Here is a 9,071-nt window from a genome sequence, read left to right as displayed (position 1 = left end):
ATGAATAAAATGGAGTGTAGACTTGATTGCCACTTCATTGCGATCACATCAGAAGCATAGAGCACTCAAAAGCAACTTGACAAGGCGATTTCAAACTAAACCCTTTTTCAAAAAGAGGTATTTTATCATTTCTCTACAAAATTTCTTTGATAAATTTAAATTTGGTAAAATCATGGATATGTCAGTAGTTCATAATGTTGAGAATGAGGAGAGACCAAAACTAAAGATTGTTTTTGTGAAACACATAGAAGGAAACCCTAATTCAACATTATCCATTACTCTGAACAACATAGTCTATTTGGAAGATGTAGGAAGTTATCCTAATAGCAAGTTTTAAACTATTGGGAGTGAGTATATGAACAAAGATATGGAAGTTTTCTTTAACCATGATATGTCAGTAAAGCCCAAATTTGAACATTTGAAAGAACTAGACCTTTTCAAATATCATTTCTATCGTGAACTTGATACTAAAGAATGGACATATATTATATTAAGTAGAATTCATCATGGAAAATTGTGGATGGAAGAAAATGTAGTCCTAGCAAACAAGGCAGTGTACCTATAGGTGAAAAAGTTAAGGAGAAGGTTCAGAGTTACACAAAAGTAGTTTATAATGGAAAGGCCATGGTGATCAATATCATTAAACAATATGATGTAAGATTCCTAAGAAAAATCATTGCCTATTCTTTATGTGAAAGTTCCAAGATTGATGAATTATCAACAAGATTCATCTATGCAACCTATAAGATTTGTGTTGAGAAAGAACAAGTTAACCTTAGTAAAATTATGAGAGTACAACTCCTTGAAAACTTAGAGAAGATCAAGAGGACCAAAAATGGTGTGTTTAGGTTTTAGTCATTAATCAATTATATATTCTTTCATGTGCTTAAGAGATTTCCATACTTACTAGCTACAAAGATTATGAGTAGTGAGAGACGTACCATGGAAAAGATTATAGATGTATTTAGAAGACATCCAATAGACAAAATCATGGATAGTAGAAATTTGATCATGAAAACATTTTAGAATGGGATGAAACAAAGATTCAGAATTGCAACTACAATGGTAGAAAGATTAAAAGATGATATATGTGTTATGTTTAATATAGATTTAACTCATTTTCAAGTAGTAGAACCTTAGGAAATATTCCTTGATCCCTTAGGTTATGAGTTAAGTGATGATATAGCAATTGGATATATTAATCTATTATTGAACTCCAAGAAGGACCAACCTAAATACGAATTTGGGAGATATAAAAAAAATTACTCAATTAGCTCATCAAGCATATTTAAAGAAATTATCTAACAAAAATATTGAGGCAATAATGAAGAAAGCTCTAATTGAGGCCAGTATGACAGAAAGTGAGTCACGGGAAGTTAGAGAAATGATGAAACAAGGAATAATGTATGTGCAACCACTATCAGTTGGGCAACCATCTAGTTTGTCTATTGTAGTGATACCTTCAGAATAGAGCATTCCATATGTTGTAGTATTAGTTGAAAAACCAAGTGAGTTGAAGAGAAAATCAAAAATATTAGTGTAAGTTGTGACTACCAAAACTAAAAGAGTCAAGCAACAGGCTATTAGACTAGGTAAAAGACAGAAGACATTATTGACAATTGTGGAATCCAATAAAGAATTAAAAAAAGAACAAGAAGTTAAACAGGAAAAAAAAGTTATTATTTCTAAATAGTCAGTAGGAAAAGCAAGGCAACCTTGGAATCCAAAGAATGAGAAGAACAACTTAGCCATTGCAAATGAAGGGAACTTTGTTTAGATGAACAAATTTTATGATCTATATAATGATATTGAGAAAGATCAGATTGATATCTCTACCATGAGATATATAATTGATAACAATCTAAAACTTAAGGATATTAAAGGCACAATAAATAAGAAACTCTATGACAAACTTATAAAGAAGAAAGCACAATCTTGGGAAGAGAACATAGAACTTTAGAAGTCCATGCTAAGGACTATATGCAAAATAGATGATGAGGAAGAAATCAAGAAATTGTTAAATAATCTAGCACCTTACTTGAGGAACAAGGTGAGACCATTTCTATTTATGGTGGGTGAGAAAGATAAAATAAGGAATGAGACAATGGTAGCTATCAGTTAGATGATAGTAGAATCAAAGGCAACACCTTTACCTACACCCAAAACTTTAGAAGTATCAGTAAGTGGTGACACTATGGAGATTAACTAGAACAATGTTACTACTAAAATTGATGACACTAGCCCTTTTGAGAGTTTTGAACAACCTAAATCTTAGGCTGAGGTTATTCAAGATCAATTGAAACTAATTGAAGAGGAAAAGAGGTAATTAGAGGCAGAAAAGAAAAAAACCAAAGAAGCCAAGCAGAAATTTCTTGAAGAAGAAATGAAAAGAAGAGTTGAGGAAGAAAAGTAAAGAAGAGTTGAGGAAGAGAAGAAAATAATAGAGGAGAAAGAAAAAAAAGAAAAGGAAAGAAAAGAAACGGAAGAGAAAGAGAAAGAGAAAGAAGAGAGAAGAACTAAGGAGGTAGTAGAGAGGAAGCAAACTGAAGATGAAACTGAACCATCTAGTTCATCTACTCTACTTTTTATTTCTAGACTAACAAGTGATGATGATGATCAAATTGACTTGATCTCATCTCTAAAAAAACTCATTGAGAAGAATAGAAAAGTAAAAAAAACTTTAAAAGAACCTTGATGGAGGTAACTAACAAATTACATAGTACTCTAGCAGTCAAGCATACAGAGGCAAACCTTTAATAGAAAGTACAAGTAGTGTTAAAGTCTTTTGATGATGAATTTACAAATTTTTTGAATGTTGCAGATTTCTCATGATTCTAATCTATTTAGCACCATTTGTCATAACATTAAGAATGATTTTCTAAGTCATGATACTTGTATCAAGGAACTTCAAATATTTCAATAAGATGGAAAGGTATGGTACATTAAGTGTACTTTATCTTATAAGTTGACAAATGATTTTGATTATAATATTGAAGGAAATCTGAGTGAGCTAGAAGCTCTATCAAGCTAGATACAACAACCTTCCAACAAAGTTGATGACTTTGAATGATAAGTGGTCTATGTTCACAATGATAATTAGGAAACTATAATTTTAGAAAGAACAAATTTTGAAGAGAGTATTAGAATTTGAAGAGTCTATTTCTCTAAAGATATCATTTATTGAGAGATAGTTGGAGGAATGTGTCAAAGCCAAGGACACCTATTCAAATTTCTTATACTCTAACATGAATGTAGTTGAGATTGAATCATATGTCCTATGTGCAATTCTCACTTCTGCTAAAACAACCAAGGATACATGGGTAAAAGGTTTAAATAGTATCAAAGAAAGTTTTGACAATTTCATGAAGATGTTATTAACTTAACATAGATGAACAGAGTTTTTGATAGCAAATGAACATTTTTTTATAGTTTTTGACATTCTAACCTTTGCACTAATGTCAAAGGGGGAGAAGATGAATAAGAAAATTGTAAATAAGGTAACATATAAAATCATACCAAATGGGGGAGCATATGTAAGATGGACAAGTTGTAAAAAATGATTATTGTATTGATACGATAATGTTTTGGACAAGTTTTTGTTACTTCACTAATTTTCCCTGTTTTGTTTCCATCAATGCCAAAGGGGGAGATTGTTAAGAATTGGCTAATGAAGATATGTAATTATTGTCATTTGTGGAAACACATGATGTACATGCTTGTAGAAAACCTTGGAAATAAAGATACTTAGCTTTTGGTACCCAAAAAATTGTCTAAGTATGAAATTGGTTTACAACAGTGTATTGTTTTGTATGTAACTTGTTACTAACATCATATTATGATTATTGAAGTTAGATGGAGATGGCATACATGTTGATGATGATGTGTATAACCTTGGAAATTAGTATGGACTATATGGAAAAGAGATATTCACATTTTTCCAATGAAATAAAATAGTGGAATTAAAGGTAAAGGAATTATTTGGTTTACAAAATAATTACTTGACCAATTAAGGCTGACATTCTAGATTTTTACTCTAAGTTGGAAAATTATATTATGGTCTTAGCTGACCTAGCAAAAATTTGTGAAATGGCATGGTATTTATGCAAAGGACATCTTGTGAATTCAAATGTGAAGAAGTGTGCATTTTGTATTGTGATAAGTGATATGTGAAATTTTGTGAAAGTGATAAATACAAAGTTTTCAGAACCTAATTTTGTGATCTAAGATTGAGTTGTGATCAAAGATCTGTCAAGAAAGAAGTTAAAACACCTATATATTTGGAAACTAATTACTTGTTTGGATGGTGAACTCTTCTTGTAATTGGAAATGCATGTTTGGGCAATGATCTTTTCTTGTATCTATTGTACTACAACTCCTAACAGGGTTGGAATCTCCTAGCAGAGAATCAATGTCTCCTAATAGGGACTCTTTATATTGAATTTTCTCATTGACTGCTAACAAGGCCCACCCTCTAACAAGGAACATATATATTAGTATATTATCTAGTGGTATCATCCCCACTAGGCTTTTTTCCTTGGCCAAAGCTTCCCTAGTTAACAAAATATGGTGTTATGAGTTATCTTTGTGTGTGGTTACTATTATTGTTCAAGATTACTTGTTTACTTTCTTATGTATGGTTCAAAGTAATAAATAATATCTAGTTAGCAACTAAAGTTTGTAGATTACTGATTCACCCCCCACCCCCTCTTAGTAATTTCTATTTATAACATAAAATTGGTTGAGATGTAAATTTTGATGTAAGATTAGAGAATTTTGAATTTGTGATTAAGTTTTTGTGTAAGAGTGTTGAAAGAAAAAATAAGATATTGAAGATATCAACAACAGTCAGAGGTTTTTGTATTCATCTATTGTACTAAAGAATATTATTGCATATTGCATGTTTGGGTAGTGGACTTATCTTACATGCTTTTGAATATTGTAATAAAAACTCCTAATAAGGTTGAGGTTTATAACAAGGACCGAGACACTATGTGTACGTAATAAACTCCTAACTGAGTTAATATCTTTTAGAAGATATCTTTGATTAGTGGATCATTTTGTGGGTACCATCTCCACTGGGTTTTCCCTTGACCAAGTTTCCCTAGTTAAAAAAATATGGTGTTGTGTGTTGCAATATTTTATGGCTATGTTTAATACTCAACATAATAAATTTACTTTCATATCAAAGTTATAGGTTTGTTAATGATATCCATAATTAGGCAAAAGCTTGTGAAATACTAATTCACCCCCTCCCCCTCTCAGTATTTCATATTTCTAATAATTCGTATTAGAGCACAAATGTTACTTATAGCTTGAGTAAGATCTCTATGCATATGGATCAGTTGCAAAAAATCTTGAAGAAGGTCTTGAGCATAATGATATTCTTACTGAAGAAAGAGATACTTTGAAAGACAAGTATGAAGATGCAAAAGAATACATTAAAAAGTTCAAAGATAAGATAGATTATTGATGGGTGTGCATTTGTGTATTTTTTTCTATATATTTCTATGCATGCTTCCACCCAACTCTTTGTCATTCACTCCCATTTATTCCAAGTAGTAGAGATTTAAAACATATTGATAAAATGTAAGCTGGGAAGAAATCACTAAAATATCTACCAATATGTAAAATTTGACACTAATTTGGGTCTTCTACAAGAACAATTAATGGATGACTGAGTGGCTACAGGAGTTGGAAAACGATTGGATCACCTATATATGTCTATTTTTGGAAAACATTTTTTTTCTAGTTTTTGGTTTTAAATGACTCTCAAAAAAGAATAGTGTTCTTTTATTATCATGTTTGTTATGTTGTTAAATGATCAGAGGCTTGTAGCCTAGATAACATTTGTTTCTTTTAGATGAATGGCTTATAGCCATAACAAACTAAGTCCACTATGTTTAGTATTTTAAATAGTATATAAGTATGTACATGACCATATGAAGATATAAGGAAGACATTTACATATCAAGAACATTGTAAAAATCCTTTCTATTACTATTAGAATTAGTTCTAAATCAATCTTGGAAATTTTGTGTTAGTTGTGTGCTCACCAGTTGGACCGGAGGAAGAGCCCCCTCTTGGAGAATCATGGTGAGATCATTTTGATTTACATTGTGGGTGTGAATGCATTGTTAGTTATTTCATTTAAGTATATATGCAAACATCCTTAAATCTACATAGTTTGTGTCATGTGTTTGATTCTATTTAGATTATTGAAAGACATGTTTATTTACTGAAATACTAGCTCATAGCCATTTCCCTGAGGCCGTTCATTATTTTCCTACTTTAGTACTAAGTAAACAAGTTACCCACTTTCAAGTCATCATACTTCATTATACTCTCTATTGCAATCTTCTTGCCACATTTCACTACACTTCCTACCGCCTCTCCTTAAACTTCCTATCACATTTCACTACACTTCCTGTCTCATTTTGTTACTTTGGCTCCATACTATTATAATCATCTTCTTGCTACAACCAGTTTTCCTGTAGCAACTCAAGTTAACTTTAAGTCTTAATTGAAACATTCATAAAACACGATATTCAATGTTTAAGTCATTTAAATGTGTGATTATGATATACTTTAGATTAATATAAAATGTGAATTCCTTTCTAGTTTCATGTTTAATGTGTGAATTTCAATTTGAGTAATTAAAATCTTCCTATTTTTGTAGCACATAGAAAATTGCATTCCAAAAGCCACTTGATTTATTATCTTCACCCCTTGAGTAGATAGCCATTATATCTCTAGCAAGTTTACGATTCTCAGATTGATATTCTTAGGTTATTCTTTTGATTCAATCACATCCATAAGCATACCATCAAATTAAACTTTAGTTTTACCCTAAAATTATCATAAGAGCCTAAAGATCAATCAAGGATAGCGATGAAGTTTCAAGACTAAAGAAAGAAAATTAGATCCTAAAGCATGAACTAAAGATTACTAATGTAATGTTGACCTTTAAGGGTCATGATAGTAAAATTGAGTCATATTTTAAATCTAGAAATTTAGATCTAAGATCTAACCTTACCAAAGTGACATCTGAACTTGAGAAATATAATACAATTGTGAAAGGAGAACTAATTTGGTCTAAGATACATCTTGAGAACTTGTATTCTAGTAGTGAAAAGATTGATGAACATATCTCTATATAGAGACCTTCTTGTGATAACAAATGTCTTAGATACCTTAAAGAATAATAAGTTCAAAGAAACTAAATATCCAGATCTTGTGATCCAACTACCTGTGAAGCAAGAAGAAAATCAAACAAGGTTGAGTTTAATTAATCTAAAGATGCACCAAAGTAGCTTGAGAAATTTGAATTACCTAAAGAAGTGAGGAATGAATCCATAGGTAGATTTTATGCATACAATGAATTTGGTCATATGAAAATGGCCTATACAAGCAATTCATTTAAATCGCTTTCTGGTTATTGTTATAATTATCATGGTTTTGGTCATAGAGATAATGAATGTAAAAAGCCTAAATTCAATGATAATAGTAGAATGTTTAGAGTACTAATCCTATAAAAAATATACATGTTGGAGGAACCAATTTTATAAGGAATGACATTATGTGCTGTAAGTGTAACCTGTGCAAAGATATAAGGTGCCTACTTTTACACCTTTTGCTACTACAAAGGAACCTTTTGAAACCTTCCATCTTTTATCATTAAAAGTAATTACACAATCCTCATCACGAAGTTTCCCTACTGAAATTAAATTCCTACTCAGCCTTGGAACATGTCTTACCTCATGTAGTAGCCAATGATTCCCATTCTGCAACTTAATCTTAATTTTTCCCTTTTCAACAATTTGACAAGGTTCATTATCTCCCAAATAAACAAGTCCAAAATCCCCTTGGACATAATCAATGAAATAACCTCTATGAGGTGTAGCATGAAATAAAGCACCAAAATCTAAACCTAATGAATCATCAACACTTTCTAAAGACAGAAGCAAAGCATCCTCTTCAAATTTGTTACTTACCATATTTTCCTCCTTGTCTCCATCTAGTTTAACTCCTTCATTTTCTTTTGATTCCAACAATCTTTATTTTTATGACTTGGTTTCCCACAATACTAGTAGTCATCTAGTCCTCTTGATTGAGACCTCCTCTCCTTTGACTTTCCTCTTGATTTCCTGTGATTTCTAGAATTACTTCATCTCTTAGTTGTTCTACCTCTACTTTGTGTGTTCAAAGAACTTCCTAATGTAGATATGCCTGAGGTTTTCCCATGCATTTCCTCACTCAAAACAACATCAATCACATCATCATATTTTAGGGTACTTGATCCAAGAACATAATTACTCACAGCCATTACCAAGACATTCCAACTTTTAGGCAAAGAAAACAAAGTCAAGAGAGCTCTAATATCTTCACCATAGTAATAGTATTAAACTCATTTAAATGATTTCAATATATCCACCTTCTCCCATTTTCATATTAAATAAATGCTTCATGAGAAATACCTTGTTTGAAGCAGAGGGATTTTCATAAAATTTCAGTAGGGTTTGCATCAATTCTTTTGTCATCTTCACTTTTGTAATATTAAATGCCACTGATGGTGCTAGGCATAATCAAATACTTCCAAGTTCCTTTCTGTCTAAAAGATCTAATCCCTGATTCTTTGTTTTTCCTTCCAACAACTTCCATAAATCCTTTTGATATAGATAGTTTTCCATTTGCATCTTCCATAACTAAAAGTTCTTCCCATTAAACCTACCAACCCTCAGCTTACCCTCATCTTCCATCACTCCCACTCAATCATGAGAGTCCCACCCAATGGTGAAACTTTTCTTCAGAGGATAACTAAAAAAACAATGTCACTCTGATACCAATTGTTAGGATTAAACCACAGATAGAAATAACAATTACATGAAAATATAACCAATATTAGAAAATAATAGATCACACAGAAAAGAACACAAGACACCAAGATTTAACATGGTTCACCCAAACCCTGGGCTACGTCCACCAAATAGCAAGTCCAATATTTTTACAATCCAATAATTACAACTTGATTACAATCCATAATCCCTTACAGCTCAATACCGCCACAAGAACCA

At 31.4% G+C, this 9,071-nt stretch overlaps 1 pseudogene; it reads left to right on the top strand.

The window, feature by feature from the left end:
• The first annotated feature begins 1,324 nt into the window (after positions 1-1,324).
• LOC149567362 (wax ester synthase/diacylglycerol acyltransferase 11-like) overlaps positions 1,325-9,071 on the top strand; it is a 37,703-nt pseudogene continuing 29,956 nt past the window's right edge.

The sequence above is a fragment of the Cupressus sempervirens genome, chromosome 3, assembly GCF_028749045.1.
Source record: "Cupressus sempervirens isolate cs-2001-9-10 chromosome 3, ASM2874904v1, whole genome shotgun sequence".
Lineage (NCBI taxonomy): Eukaryota > Viridiplantae > Streptophyta > Pinopsida > Cupressales > Cupressaceae > Cupressus > Cupressus sempervirens.
Note: the sequence above shows the minus strand (reverse complement) of the source record. Positions and strands in the feature narration are given on the sequence as shown.